Source organism: Sitodiplosis mosellana, unplaced genomic scaffold (genome assembly GCF_009176505.1).
Source record: "Sitodiplosis mosellana isolate CC-2019 unplaced genomic scaffold, AAFC_SMos_1.0 Smas_scaffold_6226, whole genome shotgun sequence".
NCBI lineage: Eukaryota > Metazoa > Arthropoda > Insecta > Diptera > Cecidomyiidae > Sitodiplosis > Sitodiplosis mosellana.
In genome coordinates, this window is record NW_022601467.1 from 10,433,766 (window position 1) to 10,454,797 (window position 21,032).

The following is a 21,032-nucleotide window of genomic DNA, read 5'->3' on the forward strand; positions in this document are numbered from 1 at the left end:
TTTCCATGAAAGTTGATCTGTTTAGTCTGACACAAATTACTTAATCGATGTGCTCTGTTCATATTTTAAATAGCTGAAAATCCATTAATTTGAATACGACGTGCATCTTGAGAGGAAAAAAAGAAACAAAACACATTTAAGTATTCCGAAGTTATTGCAGCTGTTAAAATATTCTTCAATTCTCCAAAGTAACGAAGGAAGAGCGAAGAAAAAAAAACTCGACGGATAGCTAGAGAGTTTTACGTTATTTATGATCGATATTTTGTTCTCATTTGTTTTTGTTTTTTCATGCAAATCCGTGGCGTACAGCAGCAGTCAGTTTGCCATTCATTGAATTCTTTGGTGCTTAATTTCTTTGTGCAAAGTGCTCTGTTTTCATATTTGTCACTCACTCAATAAGCGCAAATAATCTTGTCTCCATCCGCATTATACACGCTAGACACACAGAAGCGCGATCGTCTTAAATGGACGAAAGTCGAGAAGGAGAGCGAAGAAAAAGCAACATACACACACATCATTCGTAACAAAATCCATGGCAATTCTTCACTTGAGACACATTTTGAAAATGCTGTGTAAACAACAAAATTTTCGTTGATTCCACCATGTTCAAGACGGGTATTCGGCTGCGCAAGATAAACCTCTGAAAATAAAATGAAGACATAAGTGAAAAATCATTTCTCCTGATGAGTAATGTGTTATTTAGCATGCCCATGCCGTGAATGGTTTTTAATGCATATTTGAAATGCGCACACAGTGCTCAAGCCCGGATAATTGCAGCGCCTCATCATGAAGGTCTCATGTTTGTTTTTGCGTTTCAAACGCGGCAATGATAAATATTTACGCATAAATAGCAAACTTATGCATTTATCTGAACCGTGCAACGATGGAATGCTCTCTGTCGCTTTCTCACTCGGCAAAACTTGTCAAAAAATATGAATTGAAAGAGACAACAGCAAAAGAACAACAAACAACAACGAAAAAAAAACAGACAAAAAAGAAGAAGCGAATCCATCAGACGGATGATACAGTTATTTTTAGACGAATATATCCAATAGTAAATTTTCCACAGGATAGAATTGAAAAAACATCCCACAAGAATGTGCATGAAAATGTGAACTTATTTTTAAGAAAAATCGCTCTCTCTCTTTCTCTCTTTCTTCCTCTCTATCTCTGAGATATTTATCGAGTGCATGATTCGCTTCTGGAATTTCTCAGTTTGTGTACAGTACCCTTTGCGGTTTTGAAATCGAATACTTAATGCATATTGTCTCGATTGCGCACATCGTTGCCGCCTCCTCCAAACCAATTAATAAAAACAAAGAATGCGCTTTTTTCCTCTTCTCCTATTTGAAATACACAATTTCAATAATGCGCTCAGCGTAAGAATTTAAATCACTCAATGTGTTGAGTGAATCAAATGAAATCTTACCTTCTTTTAAGGCACTCATTGACGATCTGCGAAAATTTATATTGGAAACGAAAGGAACACACATTTCTTAGTTGTTTGTAATGGACCAAAAAAGGCAGTTGAAACAAAGGCAAAAACATCGTCGGAAAAAAAACGATCGTATTTTTTTTTCTCACTCAATTCGAATTGGTTAATAAATGGTGTAAATTTGCTGAATATGAATGCGTAGCAACCGATTCTATACGCAACAGACACTCTTATACCCATGGCTAACTTTTTACTTTGCCCATCTACGCGTTCGATGTGCTTACGCGCTTCCGAACAATTCTAAATCGAAAACGCGTTCTAATGGTAGAGCGCGAAAAAAAGACTTTTTGCATCTCTGTTTAATTGAACGACAAGTTTTGAAGAATAAAAGAGCATCAACAACAACAACTAGCAAGTCAACACATCAAAAAAGATGTATTGCTTCGTACATTCACGACAATCATACGCACAAAACTCACACATTAAAGTTAATGACCGTTGTATTCATGATATAACAATAATTACAAATAATAAGCGTGAAGCAAAATTTATTTAGTTTTTTTTCTCGCTCTCTATCTGCTATTGCATTTGCTCATTTATTCTATGATATATGTGCGCGCACAACGCCGAACGATATAAAACAGCAACAACGAACGAGAGAGAGAGAGAGAGAGAGAGAGAGAGAGAGAGAACGAGCGAAGAAAAAAAAAATCACGAACGTGCTTCGAAACCGAACAACATAAATAAACAACGACAGGCTGCCCTGTAGAGAGAGAAAGAAAAACTATGATACACACAAACTATAGCGCTTGCATCTAACAGTCCAACGCTATCACACTACACTATCGCAGTGCTGTTCACTTGATTTGCTCTGTTTTGCTCAATTCGAATCAGATTAATCGGGAATTTTGTTTTCCCGATTTGTGTGTGTGTGTGCGCTGTGCGCGTTTCGTTTTCATTTCATTTCGCTACAAAACGAAATTCCATCCGAATTCAATTGAATTAATCGCACGGGACGAATGCTCTATCACGCCGATAACAACATTAGAATCTTATAAAAACCATTTGGTTTGTCTACATATTACGGTGGTTACCGTTATGAAATTGTTCTTTTTCCCTTCTTCTTCTTCTTCTTCTTCTTCTTCTTCTTCTTCTTCTTCTTCTTCCACTTCTACTTCTTGAGAATTGTTTTCTTGTTTATAGAACGAATAAAAAAAACCTGCAGGTCTTTTTTTCTCTCGCTCTTTTGTACATGTGTACTTTCAAATTGACTTCAAATGGAGAATATAATCACCATCATCATCTCTCGCTATCGACAAACACAAAACTATTGAAAACAAAGCACATTCCGATGTCGAACGATAGACGCAAAAATGGGAGAGATGAAAACAAAAACAAAATGCGATCAAACATGGTCATATTTGTCGTCTATTTTTCTTTCTCGAGCCACTAGGTCATTTATTGGACAATTTAAAAAGAAATAACGAAAAATGATTACCCTATAATTTGACAAAATAGCACGTGTTATCTTACGACAAATGAAATATCAGCGCAAAAAACAAAACAAGATAGAAAGATCGAACGTTTCGTAGAGGTCGTGATTTATGATTCTAATGTACAATTTTTCTATTTTTCTAAAAAATTCTATTGCATTTAAATGCTGACCGAAAATTGCTGACAAATCGAAAAGTCACTTTTGAGACATTGGTTTTGTAAAAAAAACACCGTGGGCTCAAAGGAGAATCGAACTCCTGGCCTCTCGCACCCGAAGCGAGAATCATACCACTAGACCATTGAGCCGCTTATTTGAGTCGTTACAAATAACCGCCATCTTGGAAACGACGACGGCGACGACGATGACGATGCGCGTGAACTAAGCGATAAAGTCACACACACAAAATTGAGTTTTTTTTTGCTGTGTCGTTTTTAAGCTGCGCACGATACATACGATGTCAATTGCCAGTGGCAAAACACGACACCGAAATAACATAGGTACAACATTGTTCAGCGAACAAATCGAAATTTCTTTGACATTTTGAAAATTATCGATGGGAAAAGTGGAGAGCAACAACAACAACAAGGGAATAATAAGAAGAATGAAACAATTTTCAGATTAATTGTAGAAAAAAAATTATCTTTTCGCTCGTTTCCATTCGCCGTTGCGAGTCGGGTCAGCCCAATAGTCGGCGTTGTATGTGTGTGTATACGTTGTGGTATCAGTATCAAGTCTTTGAATGTACGCGATTTGAGCACATTGAAAAGTGAATTCGATCGTTTGAGAAACATGATTCAATTGGCGTTTGATTTCATTTAGAGCCCCAATGTCCATTCTGATTTTGTTTTCCGTCCTAATTGATGTACGGTGAAATGTTTGATAAACATTTGATGACACCTACATACGTCATCGTATATGTGCAACTGTCGATTGCTTGGGTGACTGTGTGAAAGAGGCAATATACGGCCAATGAATGAAATCATTTGCGAAAGTTCGAGCAAAGAGATTGGATTTATCGCACATACACGTAGTTTGTCATGCAATTTTCCTAACATTTTTTCTCTCTTCCATTCCTTTCTACAATTTTTGAAATAGTTTTTTCGCCAAATTGTTCACACTAAAACACATGAAAAAAAATGAGTCAACTCCAACGACTGACGCAGAACATACGAACATAAAAAAAATCAAAGCAATGAAACAAACGACGGAACAAGATAGAAAAAAAAATGATTTTTTTCTTTGGAAATATTTTTATAAGTGGTCCAACGTAGAGTATTATTATACAATTATTGCTTTTTTTTCTCCATTAACGCACAACCAATGCAAAACTGTAATTAGCCATTCGAAAAAGCAACGAAAATATATGATATAACCCGACGAAATCAGCCATTTGATCGGCTGACTGGGAGCGAGAGAAAGAGAAAAGATAAATGGTTGGCGGAATAATTAAGCGCTCAAGAAGAACTGTCAATTAAATAAGCATACACACAGAGGGAGAGAGCACAGTCGAGAGAGTATAAACTCTGGCGCTCATGTACACCATGCCGTACAAACAAAAGCCAAACGGACGAAAGAAAAAAAAAGATGTCAAGAGGAAACCGCTCCAAATGGCTTAATTAAATTACGGAAAAAATGTGAAAAGAAAATGTTTTGTGAAATCAGTTGAAACGAAATCGAGAATACACCACATACACTCATCTATCTACCATTGAATCTCAGCGCGAAAAAGATATTTCCAAACCGACTAAACAAAAAATTGCACAAAATCTTGATGAATTAACATTTATCTGCAATAGCAGCAGCTGGAGGGAAAAAATAGCAAAACAAACAATCACATCAGCAACAAAAAAAGACGTAATGTACGATGCTACTGCCGTACAAACCTCCTCCAACTCGTTGTGTGCTGACTCGTGTGTCTTAGTGCAATGAGAGAATGCGAATCAAATATACAATAAACTCATTGAAATGAAGCGCATCAAACTGAATTACTCATTGTCTTACGCGCGCACGTACACACACACACACACACTTGATGAATTTCTTCTCACATAATTATTTTTCACATCAAAATTCCTGTGCCAATTTTCGCTTTTTTCCCATTTATTTGTGGATCATGAATGTGATCTGTTGTTGATGTTCTGTTGATTTGCTATTTCCGTGATCATCATCTTTTCTTCTGGCTTAAAGTTCGTCAAAGACACATCTTCTGCAAATCAAAATTGCCTGAAACGCATCATCAATTTCGTGCGTTTGTGTTGTGACCAGAAAAGTGAAAATGTGTCGCAAGAACCTTTAAATGTATTTGAATTTGGTGCGTGCTACAAAGCCAAGCAATTATTGTTCATCAAAGAATGCTTTCGCTGTGTGCTTTTTCCATTTTGTTTTATTTTCTAGTTCAAGCTGGATTCTTAGCGGTCAGGTCAGCGTATGAAATCAATGTGAACTTTCTACCAAAAGTCAATCAATCACCGGCGCGAGTTAATATCGATAACGATTATTATTATTATAAGTTTTATTGATATTAGTTGATTTGGAACACGAGAAACAATTTAAAATATATTCAATGTCAAAATATTTCATTATTTCCAATAATTGGTAATAAGACCACATTGAATGGATTCGTCACACAAATATGTCTAAATCAATCTACCTTTTGCTTTTTGCACAAATCATTCAATGATATTTTGGACTATGTAATATTTGTTTTTCAATTCAAATGTAATCTATATATATAAAACTGAATGTCCGTCTGTCTGTCTGTCTGTCTGTCTGTCTGTCTGTCCTAATTTTTTTTATTTTCATGATTTTGTAATCCTTGGTTTTGTTAATGAATTCTCGCGGCTTAAATAGCAGATTCACATATCAGTTTTGATTTTCAAATGAAAATTTCAAAAGTTTGAAGAAATTTTTTTTCAATTTTTTTTCGATAGAACGTACATTAATGTGGATTGATGACAATGAAATATTATATGCGTATTATTGTAAAAGAGATTTTATTTCATGTAAAAATAAATAAATTGAAAAAATTCATAATTCGCGTCAGGACAAACAATACATGAGTGAAATTTGTTTTGAATGAAAAAGACTTAAAATGGAGAGGAGACACACGTAGATTGGCTTTAGATAGACTAGCTTGGAGGAGAATTGTTTAAGCTTAAATATTTCTTGACCTACGTAACGCCAATGTTATTTTATCGAATGAAGGAAACAATTATTTTACCCATATATTTTGATCATAGCATACAGTATAAACTGATGATACTAAGTGATCATTTTTATACTATAATCAATCTAAATATAAAAATGACACGAAAAACTACGGCACTAAAAAAAAAATTTAAAAAACATTGCAAATGAAAACGGATTTGCATCGGGAGACAGATCGATTTAGGAAACAAAATGCAAGGGCAAACCTTAATGCCTTCTGATAACTACTAAGTGATCATTTAACCCGATAAGGTGACTTCGAGTGAACATGATAGAAGATTTAATACTCAAAACAAAATTTTGACAAGTTTATTTTCATTGCCAACTAAATAGTTGATAGAATAATTATTTGCAAAAAAATTCTAGTTTAGAAATATTATCAGCATATCGAATTATATTGTATATAAAAGCTGTGGGCATCTTTAATTCAGTTAGTATCAAGAATAAAGATACTGAATATCCATCGTTTAACTAACTCACTTGTTTTATTTCTAAAACATTTTATCGCTAACGAAACGAAACGTTTACTAACTCGCGGAAAGGCCGGAAATGTTAGCAAGTCGTCCAAATCAAAATATAATTCATATTCGGTTTTAAAAGTATCATTTTGCCATAGGCACAATTCAAATGGAAACACATAGAGAGAGAAAAAAATCGGCAAAGCCATGGATACTTTTGCTTTTGCTCTGAACAGAGCACGGTTGAATGCCAATGTGGCGATCGGCTGGATCACAACACATACAGAGAGAGAGAGAGAAAGAAGGAAAAATGATTGTTATGATATTTTTCGATGGATTATTTCATCGTTTTGGGCTGCTGCTGCTGCTGCTTGCAATTCTTTTGTGTTGCGCGCTCGCGCGGCTTTTGTTTGATTGTTTGCTCCACATTTTACGTTCGTACACACCTTACAGTTAGCTGGCCTAGCCGAAATGGTTTTTGGACGAGTTAAACTATTAATAATTCGTTTTAGTTCATTTTTGGTTTTTTTTTCTTTTTTTTTCTTTTCATTTGTATTTGTATTTTATTTTCTCGTTGTTGTTTTGGTTCGCGGCTATTATTTTCGATTTTTGGTGTTCGGTGTGTGTTTTTGCTTGAATTCTTTCGCATTTTTGATTTTTTGCTTATTATTTTTGGTACAGCTGCCATGTTTTCTTTCACCTACATATAGATCTATGTAGCCTTATAATTGTTTTCGAGAAAAAAAAATTTAAGCGTAACATTTAATTGGTGAAAATGCCAATGGATGAAAACATCTACTGCATAACTTTGGCATTATGCGGTCAACGTAAAAACCTTTTTTTGTTTTGTCTTTCTTCAAATCAGTTCAAAGCATATTTTGTTTACTCCTTTTTTGTTTTGCTATTTTCTTCGATTGCTTTAGCATTGGCCGATACCGATTCCGAATCGAAACGATACAAATTCTCGATTTCAGCCTTGCCCGATCGATCGATCAATCGATTACATAAAAAAACACCAATGATAATTATGCGATCGTATTAGAGCAATGGACTACGCTAAAACATACACACAGATGCCATTCTGAAGATTTTTCCACCACGATATTAACGCTTAATTATCATGGATTAGCAACAATATCGGCATGGTTTGTTTATTTGCAAACGCTGAAATTCAGAGCTAATGTCATCTAACGAACAAATCGGAAAATTACCGTGTGCTCTTTGTTTGCTCTCGCTCGCTCCCCCATTCATTCGATCAGAATGAAAACAGTTGCGATTTCACATTTGATGCCATTTATTTGGGAATATGCAGTCAATTACAAAATTCGTTCAATCCATCACTCGCCCAATTTCGTCATCGTTTTCAATTCATTTCCACAGCATGGCCATTAATATCACACAAGTGCATTGGATTTTGACATTTGAATATTTTCTGCTTCGAAACAGCAGCAGCAACAACAATAAACCAACCGAAAATAGCGCAATTTCGGCCAAAACAAATGATGGCTCCGCTTCATATTTCACATACCCAAATCGAGATTTGACTTTTTATTATATTCAAATTCAGTTAAATCGTTCTGTGGTAATTACGGTAATGAAATGATTATCTTATTCCTATACAAAAAGACACCGATTGTGCCGACTTAGCTAATTTTGTTGATTTCCCTGCAATTAATTCAGTTCATTTGATTCAATTTGGTGCACGGTTAATGAATGAGGCACGCGATTATAATACATTCAATGGGATTTTAGTTAAATACAAGTACACTATTGGTTTCATTGTCGAGCGCACATTTGGTTTTCAGTTTTCTTCCATAGTTCAAATAGTGGCTGGAATAATTAGCCGTTTGAATGAATATTGTCATGTCAAAATCTCAAATATGCAATTTTCCTATTGTGTTGTGTGCCATGGGATATTTGTCTACCATCTATAAGTATCACCTTTGGACAGCAAAGTAGTTTCATTGAAACTAATATGTTTTTTGTTGAATTGTTACCGTTTCACGTTTGACAATGACGATAGCGGGTCATCCGCATTGCACTAAAGTGAAATTCCAAAGATGATAAAGCCAACTGGACAAATGAACGAGTGAACGAAATTTCCACCATTTATTCGCAATTAATTATCATTTCACCTTCACATGAGTAATGTAATTGTTACCCAAAAAACTGAAGTAATAAAAAAATGCTTGGTTTTATTGCAGCAAGACAATGATAGAATCAAAATAACATAGTCGTTTCACTGGAATGGATATTTCACAAAGATAACAATGCACAGTGCACACACACACCCAGTAAAAACGGCCAACGAAATTGTTCAAGATTGAAATGAGCAACTGAATGAAAATAAAACATATAGCCAGAGAGTTAAGTCGTTTGTGTTTGGTTTTTCATGTGGCTGGCTGCCTTTTTTTGTTTTTCTTCACCACAGCAACTGTGGATGAAACAAGACGAGAACGAGAGAAAAAACGACTGTTTAAGGGAAATTGATGCAATACAATTGTGATATTGCGGTTTGTTTCCGGTCAAAGAATCGGATTGTTGAAACAATGAGCGAAACGTTGAATGAAACAAAAAAAAATTGATTTGGTCACATATGCCACCAACGAACAAAGACAACAACAGCCAACAAAAAAACAACATATCAATCGTAGCATTAATGTGAAAAGAGAAATGAAAACGAGCGCTATCACATTGTACGAATCAGAGAGATGCACGTGAAAAGAAGCGCGGCACTTGCAGATCGGTCGTCGATCACATGATTTGTCGAAACGACAACAGCCAACGTTGCAGACATTGTTTTGCAATTTGCACACAGAATCAATTGCATACGGAGAAAGAGCAGGCGAACAAACGAGTGAACGAAAAGAGAATGCTCTGTTGCGAAGCATGAGAAAGAACTTAATTAAAATATGACTGTGTTTGTTTTGTTTTTTTATTGTTTCGACAATATTCACTTTTTTTCTACCTTCATTGAGCGCACAATTTCATCAATTGTTTTTTTTACGGTGTGTTGCTGTTGGGATTGTATGTGATCGTCATAAGAACTCCGATGACTTGACATATCATTACGATACGGATTTTTGAATCGATTTGGCCGTCAAATCGATCACATATACACGTGCACACACGAAATTGATTGTCTCAAATCAATTTCGACTCGAAATCACGGCTAATAAAAACAAACGAAAGCGAAACGATAGACTTTAACAACTTCATTACGTTAACGCCAGCCGTACCGGTGTCATCGGATCGAATGGCTTCTTTCTTCGGTTTCGCTTCGAATGAAAACGAAATATATATCGAATGATTTTAATTATTATTTCATCCGACTAATGCCTGACAGTTTAATGAAAACTCAAACCAATTTTATTCACGAAAGAGAAAGAGTGACGCCAAATTGACACAGTGCAAAACGGCAAACACGAACGTATCTCCGCAACAACAGATGAACACACACACACACACACACACACACACAAAACGGAGCACATAAAATGGGACATTGAGTGGCAACGGAGAAGGCACACAGTGCAGAAGGCAGTCGAAGAAGAGGAAGAAAAAAAATTGTGTATTGAACATCAACTTCGCCGACATTACGGTTAAATGTGATTCGTACTTATTTTTTAATTTTATGACAGTGATTGGTGTAGTTTAGTTTGCAGTTTGCGGCAAAATGAAGAGCGCACAAGAGACAGAGAGAGAGAGCGAGAGAGAGAGAGAGGGAGAGAGAGAGACTTACACCAAAACTATGACTGGATTTTGTTGGGGGGTACGAAGAAGCGCTCAATTTTACAATAGGCATTACATAATATTCTTTCTACGTTGGTTTGACGCTGTCCGCGATTTGATTCCACACAAACAAATAGATAAGAACCGATAATTTATCAAAATCATTAACTTCCTTTTCACGTTTACCTTCGTCATGTTTCTTGCAACCACTTGCTCGGCCGATCGAATCATTTTGTCGCTGATGCTGCTGTTGTTGCTGCTGCTGTTGTTGTTGTTGTTGTTGTTGTTATTGTTGTCGATATTTTCTGTGTTTCAACTGTTTTGTGATTGCTTCTTTAATTTCAGCAATGTTGCCTGCGATTTTTTTTTATGTAATGTTTCCTCTATTTTCGGTTGATCATGCAACTCTCTTCACTTCAACCTTTAATCATGTCGTCATTGTAATAAATGTTTTATAATCACTTTATCATGCCGATATAAAAGTGTACGATTGAGTAGAAAAAATATTGTTCTTCTAGCAGATCTATTGGGCTTAAGTCTCCAAATGGAACGAACAAAAAAAAATGGAATACGAAAGAAAAAAATCCACATCTAACAAAAACACAAAATAGCAACGCGATGACTCGTAGTCGCCCATAAAGACGAATCAATTACTCGGCAAACGTTGATGCTGTACACTTCAAAATGAATTTATCTGCCGTTGTAAAAATATGCTCTTTTTGTTGTTAGTTCTCTCCATCTCGTCTCTATTCACCGCATTAATTAATGAATAGTTTTGATGTAGTTCAAAGTAAAACTCTGTGAGCGATGCGGTGGCTTGTTCCCGTTTACACCGGGCGCACATTGTTTTGTTGTGCCAGGGAATCGATTTTGAAATCTGTGCAATCATTCGACTATGACCCATAAAACAAAGGTGCTGTTGAAAAAGTGAAGAAGAAGAAGAAGAAGAAGAAGAAGAAGAAGCAGAAAAAATATTTAAGAATGGAAATTGCTCTCGTTGCAATTGTTGTTTTATTTCATTTCGATGCCATTTTGTGCGACTGATGAAAATATCTTTCTCTCTCTCACTCTCATCGTGCGGTTAGAAAGATATAGAGAGATAGAATGAGATTGGCACGCTTGTCATTTGCCCGATATTGCATGCGATTGTGGCATGCGTAAAGTATTCAAGCAAACCATCTCGTTTTATTATTATGATTATTGGCATTTGTGTTATCACACACACACACACACACGAGAGAGAGAGAGAGAGAGAGAGAGAGAGAGGACTCCTGTGGTGTCGCCAGAACGATGACGATCATACCAAATGATCGCTGAATTACGCTATACAATCGGATCGGTATTTTAAACGTGTAGAAATTCTGTGGGCCGCCATTTCAAGTGGCTGTTTTCCCGTATTGTCTTTGCCACACGTCATTCAATGCAAAGAATTTGAGTAGCAGCGCCGCAACAGGAACAAAGCATTTACGATATAAACAATCCGTGCTCCATATTCTTTGGACATAACGCTTTTGACCGCATAAACTGTTGTTATGTGTATAATAATGGCACACAATTAGTATCTCTTTCTCTCTCGCTCTCACTCCCGGTTTGTTTGCATGTGCTATCCGCTAGACTCATTTAGATCGATTATTGTGTTTCTTTTTAGTTTTGGCCGTTGCTATTGTTGCTGTTGCTGTTGTTGACTTTTTGTTCGTTCGCATTGTTGAAGTGAAGATAAAAGTGAAATACTTTTCAGGAACTGTATAAAATTTCCTTCGCGTAATTTCATCGCGGCACGAGAGAGAGAGAGAGAATTGAACCAAAAGTGGCAACAAGCCTGTGTTTTTTTTCTTCTTCTTCGTTGCAAACCTCAATTGGGAACAAAAGAGTTTTGGTTTTATTTTGCCCATAAGGAAGACACATTCGGTGTACGCTTTTTGGTCGCAAATGTCGAGAGGTGAAGTGGAGCGGCGCGCCAAAGATCTGCTGTTGTTTCCCTTCCTTTTTTTCCACTATTATAATTTAAGTACGGTTAGCTCTTTAGCATAAATAATGGTGTAGATATAGTTATTCATGTTCGGTAACCCAATCACATGCACTGCACTCCAAAATGCAACAGAGCACTGCTCTCGTTCATCCACCGTTGTGCAGATAGTATATAAATATGGTAATTTCTTTCGACGATGTGCCTCTTTTTTTCGTTATCGTATTCGTTGTGCCTGGAAAGTTTTTATTGTCGTGACATGAAACTATATCAACGCGATGGCAAACCATCGATGGCTTGTAAAAGTAAGAAGAAAAAAAAAACTTACGAAAATGAATACCATTTACGTGCAGTCTGCCGAAGACGAAGAAAAATGATCCCCTCAGCACACAAAAGCGAGTTCAAGTAGTTGACACGATGTCTAGAGAGCTTCAAAGCCAAAATAAATTATTTCATAAACTTTTAAATGCATTTACTTTCATTGCGCTCGCTTTCGACACACATACACGCATACATGGGATCAAATGCGCACACGCTCTTTCTTTTCGCTACACAATTTATCAATTGACATGTTGACACTTGCCAAAAGCTTGAAAATCAGTTTTACTCCATGTCAAGGCGATACCGAGACGACGAAAAGTGAATTTCATTTTTGTTTTTCAATGGAAAAAAGCAGCGAGTGTCTTTTGAAATTCAATCACTTTGTGTCCAGACCAGAAAAATGTTGTCATAAACGATTTGCGTATTTCCGTAAGTTACACATTTTACCCATGTTGCCTCGGTGTGTAACGCTCGATGAATTCAGCATTTAAATTGAAAATAAAATGATGAGTCAATGCAAGCAGAGATTATCTCTGGGGCGATGAAAAAGTGACTGGCATATTGAAAATGGAGAGAAAGAGAGAGAGACTAGAGAAAAAAAATCCCATTGTAATGATGAGTTTATGTCATCTGAGTATTGCGTGCGCGCAAACGAGCCCATACACACTTTAGCGACACGGTGATTGTTTCAATCACATTTAAGTCTCATTGGCCGGACAATCGCGTGAAAAGAAAATTTCTCAATATACAAGTGTTTATAATCGGTTAAGTTCTCTGTGATCGATTAACCAGACATTTGAACGACGACGACGAGCAAAAAAACACACCAAACGTGTACACCACATTAAAAATAATTGAATTTTTTTTTCGTTTCGGGAATCTGTCGATCTTTTTCGACAGGCGGAAGCCAATGTTGTTGATCTCGAAAAGTATCAACGATAGCAGTGAACTTGAAAATAGCTTGCACTGAAGACAGTCGGAAGTAGAAAAATCCTATTATTATTATTTGCGAATATTTTTTTTCATCGCAAAATTTGGTTTTTTGTTTCTCTGCCGATACAAAATGGATCGTTATTATGTAACTACTAAATTTTGGTAATTTTTATGCTTTGCGCGCCTCTATTCCAAATCCATACAATTGTGGTGGATTTAAAAATGGAACGACCTTTACGCAAAATCATAACACACATATACGCACAAAAATGGAAATAATCTAAAAATACTTACGAAGTGTGAAATTGAACCCTTTAACAACCAAACGTATGTACACTGTGTAATTGAGCAACAACAACAACGAAAGAAGCCAATGCGAATGAAAAAAAAACCGAAGAAAAATGTATACAAGGTAAAATCATCTTAACAAGCGTTAAAAGCATACCCGAAAAAATCATCATTATAAGCACTTGATTGTTAACAAACATTTACGGGAAAGGGAACACGAAAAATTCGAGGGAAAAAAATACAGCGACGAATGAACGAACGCCACATTCATTTACAATTGCTCATAGTCACTAACACGTGTGTTTTATTCCATTTCGATTTTTTTTATCCCTCGGTGTCTCACTTCCAAACCGAGTTTCGTTCTTTTTCCACGCTGTTTTTTATTGCCAAATTTCAATAAATTGTTTCAGTAACATTGTTAACATTGTTGATTGTGTCTCTTCGATCGAATGTGCTTTGGAAACGTTGCATGGTTTTATATGAGATGTTGTTGTTATATTTAATGCGGATATTTGTAATTAAATGGGCTACTTTTCAGTTATAGTTAAATCGATCAAACAATGAATTTTATTTAGAATCAACACTTCTGACCCATTTTTTACATATTGCCCACCAAGAGATCTCATTTGTAAATATTCCATTGTTGTCGTTGAAAACATAATTAATCTCATTCTATCGCTACTAGAACGCACTTTTGCATACATTCAACACTGCAATCGCCGTTCAATAAAATAACTAAGCACTGCTGCTAATGAGGGCCTTGTGAATCGATGTACTCAACAGAAGAAAAATATGTTTTTTTCTTGAATTTGTGTGCTGAAACCGAATATAGAGCTCGGGTTGAGACAGAAATTTTGAGAGTGTTGCTTGCAACATTCGCTATAAAAACCGAGTCATTGTTCAAATGACGACACAAATAATACGTTACAAAAAGAGTTATGATCGTCTTTAAAATCGTTTACGCTTTTGTTTTGTCATTTTTATGGCTTTTTTCTCCTCGGTTGTTGTAGCGCTTAGTTCGGCGAATGTGTTTATTTGCAGTTTGAAGGGCACGCATACTCACGATGACAACGTCATTACGGTACGAAACGTCGATTCTCCGCTCATTTTTCTAAGGTTGTTTTACGTCGAGACGAGTAGACTCTGAAAACGAGCTTACAAATCCCAAAATCGATTGTTAAAATATGGAACTATGGAAATTCTATGAACGAACCAAAGTCTGAATATAAAATGATTTGATACCCGGAGAAAAGAAACAACGTATGTCTTAATGCTATAATAAATACTGTCTCAATCATTAATTTTTGTAATGGACTCAGTGCCCAAATCAATACGGGAAAAAAAGCGTTGGGCTCACATAAAGGAGAAAAAAGTACACACCATAATTGATTTTAGTGTGTTTGTGTCTGCGTTTGTGCAGTATTCTGACTCCATTCACACAGAATATCCTTCCATTAGATTTGAGTTGTTCAATGACATGGATCCATCCATTCTTCTGGATGTGCCGATATAAACGACGAAGACAATAAAAAAAAAGAGAAGAAACTTTGTCGCTTATTTGTGTCTCTTATGCATCATTGGTTTGACATTAACCGCACATTGGCTCCATGTGCGAGGCAAATTTCGCTCATCCACAGCACGACGACATCGTTTGCAACTTTGTTGTATTTCAAATTGATTTTGTTGATTGGATTTCAATTATTGGTTATGGTTTTCGATTTTGGACTGGGTTCAGAATTAACGACCAATTTTAAATCAACTAGTTTCATACAGAAACGATTGTTTTCAGATTGTCGCACCAATTTTCAATCTTAAATGGTTGATTTTTAAACCCAATTTCTAGGTTTTTTCAATTGGAAATGATCTGAAGTAGAAAATAGGAAGATTCAACGAGTTCAAGTTATTGTGTTTCGATAGCAATATGGTCACGCAAATTATTATATCTGATTGAAATCGGCGCGATTAGAAAGTCTAAACAATTGTTATAAAGACGGAAAACTTTGGATTTTGCTATTTAATCGTTTTGTGGCCAATTTGAAGATGTGGTTTTACGACCTTTGTGCTAGCACTGAATCGCGTCGTCAAGGTCACATTACACAGTATAAAATGTAAAAAGCTATACATATTCACATTAAATAATATTTCAACTATTCTCCTCACTTTGTTTATTTCGCGTGTACACGCTTCTCTCTAGTCTTTCTTTCCAATTTGTTTTGTTTTTTTTCGAATTTTCGGTTTGCGGGCGAACAAAAAAAACATTGTTCATGAATTCATTCATAAATTTTCGGTGGAAGTGGAATAAAACGAATAATTAGCATTTGTTTTTGTGGCAAGCAAACAAGAGTTTGGTGTAAAAATGAAAACAAAAAAATAACAATAAGTTACGCTAATTACTAGGGTTTTACGTGTCCAGTCAAGTACTGACCGATTCGAATCATATTCTTTCCTTGCTTCTGCTTCTTTTCTTCTTCTTTTTTCGTGTAAATGGCATTGTAAATGCACTGAAATTGGCGAGAAAAAAAGAAGCTACGAAAAGAAGAAAAAAACGCTTCGGTGTTAATCAGTATTTGTTTTAATTAGAATCTGTTGTTCGTTAATTGGGCAAAAACAAATGTCATCGTTCGACGGAAAGAATCGCACCGATTTTTAATTTTACGTTATGCTAATTAAAATTGCCAACCAAGAATTCGACAATGGGCGCATAGCAACGAACGCACAGAAATAAAACCATTTGCACTGTAATTTATACGACTATGCACTCCTTTCAATAAAAATTCAGTTCTTTTTGCGCGCAAAAAAAGTGTTTTTTTTAAATATAATTATTGAGTTGAGTATTTTTCTCACGAAAACAGCCGGCCTCCATTGGCAGCTGCTTTCTATACGATTTTTCAAACGGAAATCATAATTTTCTTCTCTTTACCTCGCATTGAGATCGCATCAATCGGTCGGCAGACCGGCCGCCGAGCCTAGGAAAAAAAAACAACCATTTGAGCGCTACAATAGAGACAAGTAATAGAGCATTAGACCAAAAGAAGTGTTGGATAATTTTTCGTTGTTGTTGCGTTTTCTTTTTTCGTCGCTGGTGAAATCGTCGGCGGAAACAAACCAGTGTCATGATTTAAAGTGCTTGGGATCTTCTTATCTCAATGCCCGTGGCGAAAGCAAATAGCATTGGGCCATTGTTTGCCTATAGTTGGCCATTGATAACAATTCTAATTGTCTGTAAATAACGTAATCAGGCTGGGGAGCGACGTTTCTTTTTTGCTCGTTTTTTTTTGTTGTTGAAAAATTCACAGCCTATGAAAATTTATTGACTTTGTTCGTATTGATAACGAATGGCGAACGTTAGGGATTGGATTTCGTTGTTTTTAAAATGTAAACAACAACAGAACACACAAAGTATGCGAAGCGAAAGAAAAAATAACAGCAAATTCAGGTTTTCACTCTGAATTCGAAACAACAACAATATTGTACAATTGACTTGGCGAAATTGCATTGATGCGGTTGTCATCTGATATATGCAAAACAAGCATTCAAACACTCTCTGGTGAAAATAGGCGAAAAAAAACCACCGCTTAAAATACATATCAATGGGTTGTATGTGTGTGTGTGTTTTCAAAATGGAGATAAATAGAGAAAAAACCGTCAAACAGAAATGCGACTGAAAAACAATATTCGATTTTTCTTTATGGCATCCACAATTCACTTGAATAATTGGTTTATGGAAAGAGCTCTGAAGCACTCGGCGTATTTTTTTCTTCTTCTTCTTCTTCTGCCTATGTAGCTAGTTTTCTTTCTTATTGCAAGCGAAATAGAGAGAGAGAGACACGGAGCGTCGAATTTCTATTTGAATACATGGTTCGGGATTGTATCATGTTCATGTTCACAGGCCATTCAATCGCTTGTGATCGTTCAATTTCACTCTGTGTGTGACCGTCGTCTGTAGCGATCGGTTGGTTGGTTGGTGGGTGGCTGATTTATGGTTTAATTTGATTGTTGATGAAGTTAAAATGAGCGAAGATGAAAGCCAACCACAAACGGCATGCGCGCATTAAAAAGAGCAACAACAACAACAAAAACACAGCACCAATAAAATGTTCAATTCAAAACTATTTGAATCGGCAACAACGACGACGACGTCGTCATCTTCGTCGAAGAAACAACATTGGAACCAGCATTAATACATTACTGCGAAAAATTTCCCTTATAAATCAATGCACAAAGAAATAAACAATGATTCGCAGCCATAAAAATCACATTGATGTGCAATAGATTCACTTTGATTTGAATCCGGCATTTATACAGCGATGTGCCTCATCTGCAACAATTGATCGGCGCGCTCTTCGCATCAAATGCATTTGCATAAAGTTGTGTATTGTTTTGGGTTTTCGTTTGTTTGTTTTTGTGTTCTTCTTTGCTTTTCGTAAACAAGTAAATTCCCAACCCGTATATAGTGATTAGTTGGATGTTGTTGTTTCTTTCGTCTTCGTGTGGCTTCATCAATTCAATTCTGATCGAAATATTCTTTATTTATGGCGCTCTACAAAACAAGTCGATCTTGCTTGTTCGGCTCATTAAATTTATTTCTCCAAAATGATTTAATGCGATGGCGCTAAGTTCAAGTGCTCACAAGTTTATGTTCAAATGAATCATAATTTTCAAGTCATTTTACTTTCATAGACGTTCAATTCAACCAAGAGATTTGAATGGAAAGAAAAAAGAAACGTCCAGTTTTGGGCGTAACCGAAAGGATTTCGAAAAACTTGCGATGGGAAAATTTCTTGAGGCGATGAAAACGTACACACACACAAACACTTCACATCAATTTCGATCACGTTCGTTCATGCTCTTTCAAATTGATTACACCGCGATGCGCGCGTTCGTTTAAGCATAAGATTTCAATCGTATCGTAATTTACGTCAATATTCACTCAGATGACACAATGAGCGACACATGTTGTGTGCATGTGAAATGTCATTAGGCAAGCATTTTTGTCACGTGAAAATTACAATCGGTTGCTCTCCCTTTTCTCACTCTTTATCATCGATCCCAGTGGCGAATGAGATGAAATGATGCAATTTGATGTGAACGAAACATGACAAATTTACTGCACGAGATTTGCATTTGGAATGAAAGTACGCCGTTGCCTGGCAAGTGCATATGTGCAACCGTGTGGCAATTAAGAAAAAGACGAGTGTCACTCACACACACACACAAATACTGTTGATAAGATTGGAATCGTGACAATAATTACACTCGAAATAAAAAAAAGCGAAGTATAAACAAACAATGGCAACGCCGCACACTGAAAAAGGAAGAAATTAGAGAGACGAAAGAGTGTGCGCACAATCGCATGTCAATTGATTAGTCTTTTGCCATGAGCAGGCAGAGCACGTTAACGTGCAAAATTCTGTGTATGTTTTACACTCCGGTTGACAATGATTAGACGCCTTCTTTGATTCTGGTTCAATTATATTTGCTTGTGTGTTGCTGTTGCTGTTTCACACGACAATTAAAATGTGTTGCCTGTATGTGTGAGTGTGCTGCTGCTGTTGCTTTTTTTTCGTTCACGGATATTTTGCACGCTGTCACAATCTAAAACAATTGCCAAGACGAGACATGTTTTACCGTTAATGTTAAGCTTTTTTTTGGTAAACGGCACCGATTTCCGTCATTTCAGTCACAGCCGCTATGAATTTGTGTTTTATTAGCGGCGGCAGCAGCAGCAGCAGCAGCAGCAGAAAAAAAAGCACGGTCGATATCAAGCGATAGCGCGCACAACAAAATGATTGCCCGTGCATGCCATTTTCTATCACTTGTCTAAGTGTCCGTCGCAAATATTTGCGAGTAATCGGCCAAAAAAATTGTGTGGCCGTTTGAAAAATTTCCGTTTTCTCGCCGTCGGGTGTATCGTGAGCGAAACGTAAACATTGCATGAGAACTAAATTAATTAAGCCGTTGTGTGTGATCATGGGCGCTTTTGTTGTTTTGGCTAATTGCTGATGAAGACCAAGAAAAAGAAGAAGAAGAAAAAATCGAAGCTTAAAACGGATTCGCAATGGAAAATGAATGATTACGATGACGATCGAATAGAAACGGTAAATGTGTATTATTGTGGCCGCCATTGCCAGCTGTGTGTAACGTGGAAATGGCCTCATCTTTAATGCACTACGCTCATAAATTATGTGTGTGTGTATGACGCCCGATCAAGGCAATAGGAAAAGAAAATGCACTCAATTATGCGCAATCGATGTGCTGTTTGTTTTTTTTTTCGTGTGTTTCAATCGATCGTTGCAATATTGGTTGATCTCCTTTTGCGATACGCATCGAGCCGGCGCAAATGCTTTGCACGCGCGCTAATCCAAACAACCTATAAACAAAGACGAAAAAAAAACAAACACTGTATGCACACTTCAAAACGAACAACAAAATCCATCGGTTTTGCTTGATGTACGAATTTATCATTTTAATTTGAGTTAATCGAACCGGCCACCGCTTGCACATGCTTTCGCCAATTACCGCGGAACGCGTGCGTGAGTTCTCTTTCTCTGTTGCTCTTCCTGCCAACCGACCCGACTGTCGGTTTCAGGGATTTTGATGTGTGTATACAAACAAAAGTGAAAAAAAAACAACAGCAGCCACATCAAGCGGAGAGAAAAATGCTTTAAATACTATATAGCCACAATGATTTCGGTTTGATCGAAAGATTTTCTACGGATATATATCGATTTGAATGGTGCACGATGGACCGGGGCAGGACACAGGAAAAATGTATAATTATATTCAAGCCCATTGCCAAAGCGCAAGCAAATAAAGTAACTTGGCATCGCCGAGAAATAGCTGAGAAACATGCATCATTTCACCATTTTGAGCAGCATTAATGCACTCGATCCGGCTATTTACTCAATACAATTATGGATGCCCGGTGTGAATGGGTTTATTGTAAACGTACATGGAGAAAATGGCCATCGCATAACACGTTATCGCGTATTTATCAACGAAAGCCAGCCAATGACGATCAACGAATGGCATGGCCTGCGAGTAAAAGCACGACTTGTGTGCGAAGGAAAAAAAAACAAAACAAATTCAATCGACGAGTGTATTTTCCTTATGAGATTGCACTTTTTCCACTTTGTATTCGCAACTGGTCGATATGATTAGGTTGATTTTTAATTCCTCTACATTTCGATCAGTGTG

General features: G+C 36.5%; 1 protein-coding gene and 1 non-coding gene across 3 annotated transcripts in view; one reads left to right on the plus strand and one right to left on the minus strand.

Annotated features, from left to right (window-relative positions):
* Positions 1–21,032, plus strand: part of LOC129577874 (uncharacterized) — a 92,785-nt gene that overhangs the window by 31,770 nt on the left and 39,983 nt on the right. The window lies entirely within an intron of this gene.
* Positions 3,164–3,235, minus strand: Trnap-cgg (transfer RNA proline (anticodon CGG)). The gene has a single exon. It is a non-coding gene; the product is annotated as a tRNA-Pro (tRNA).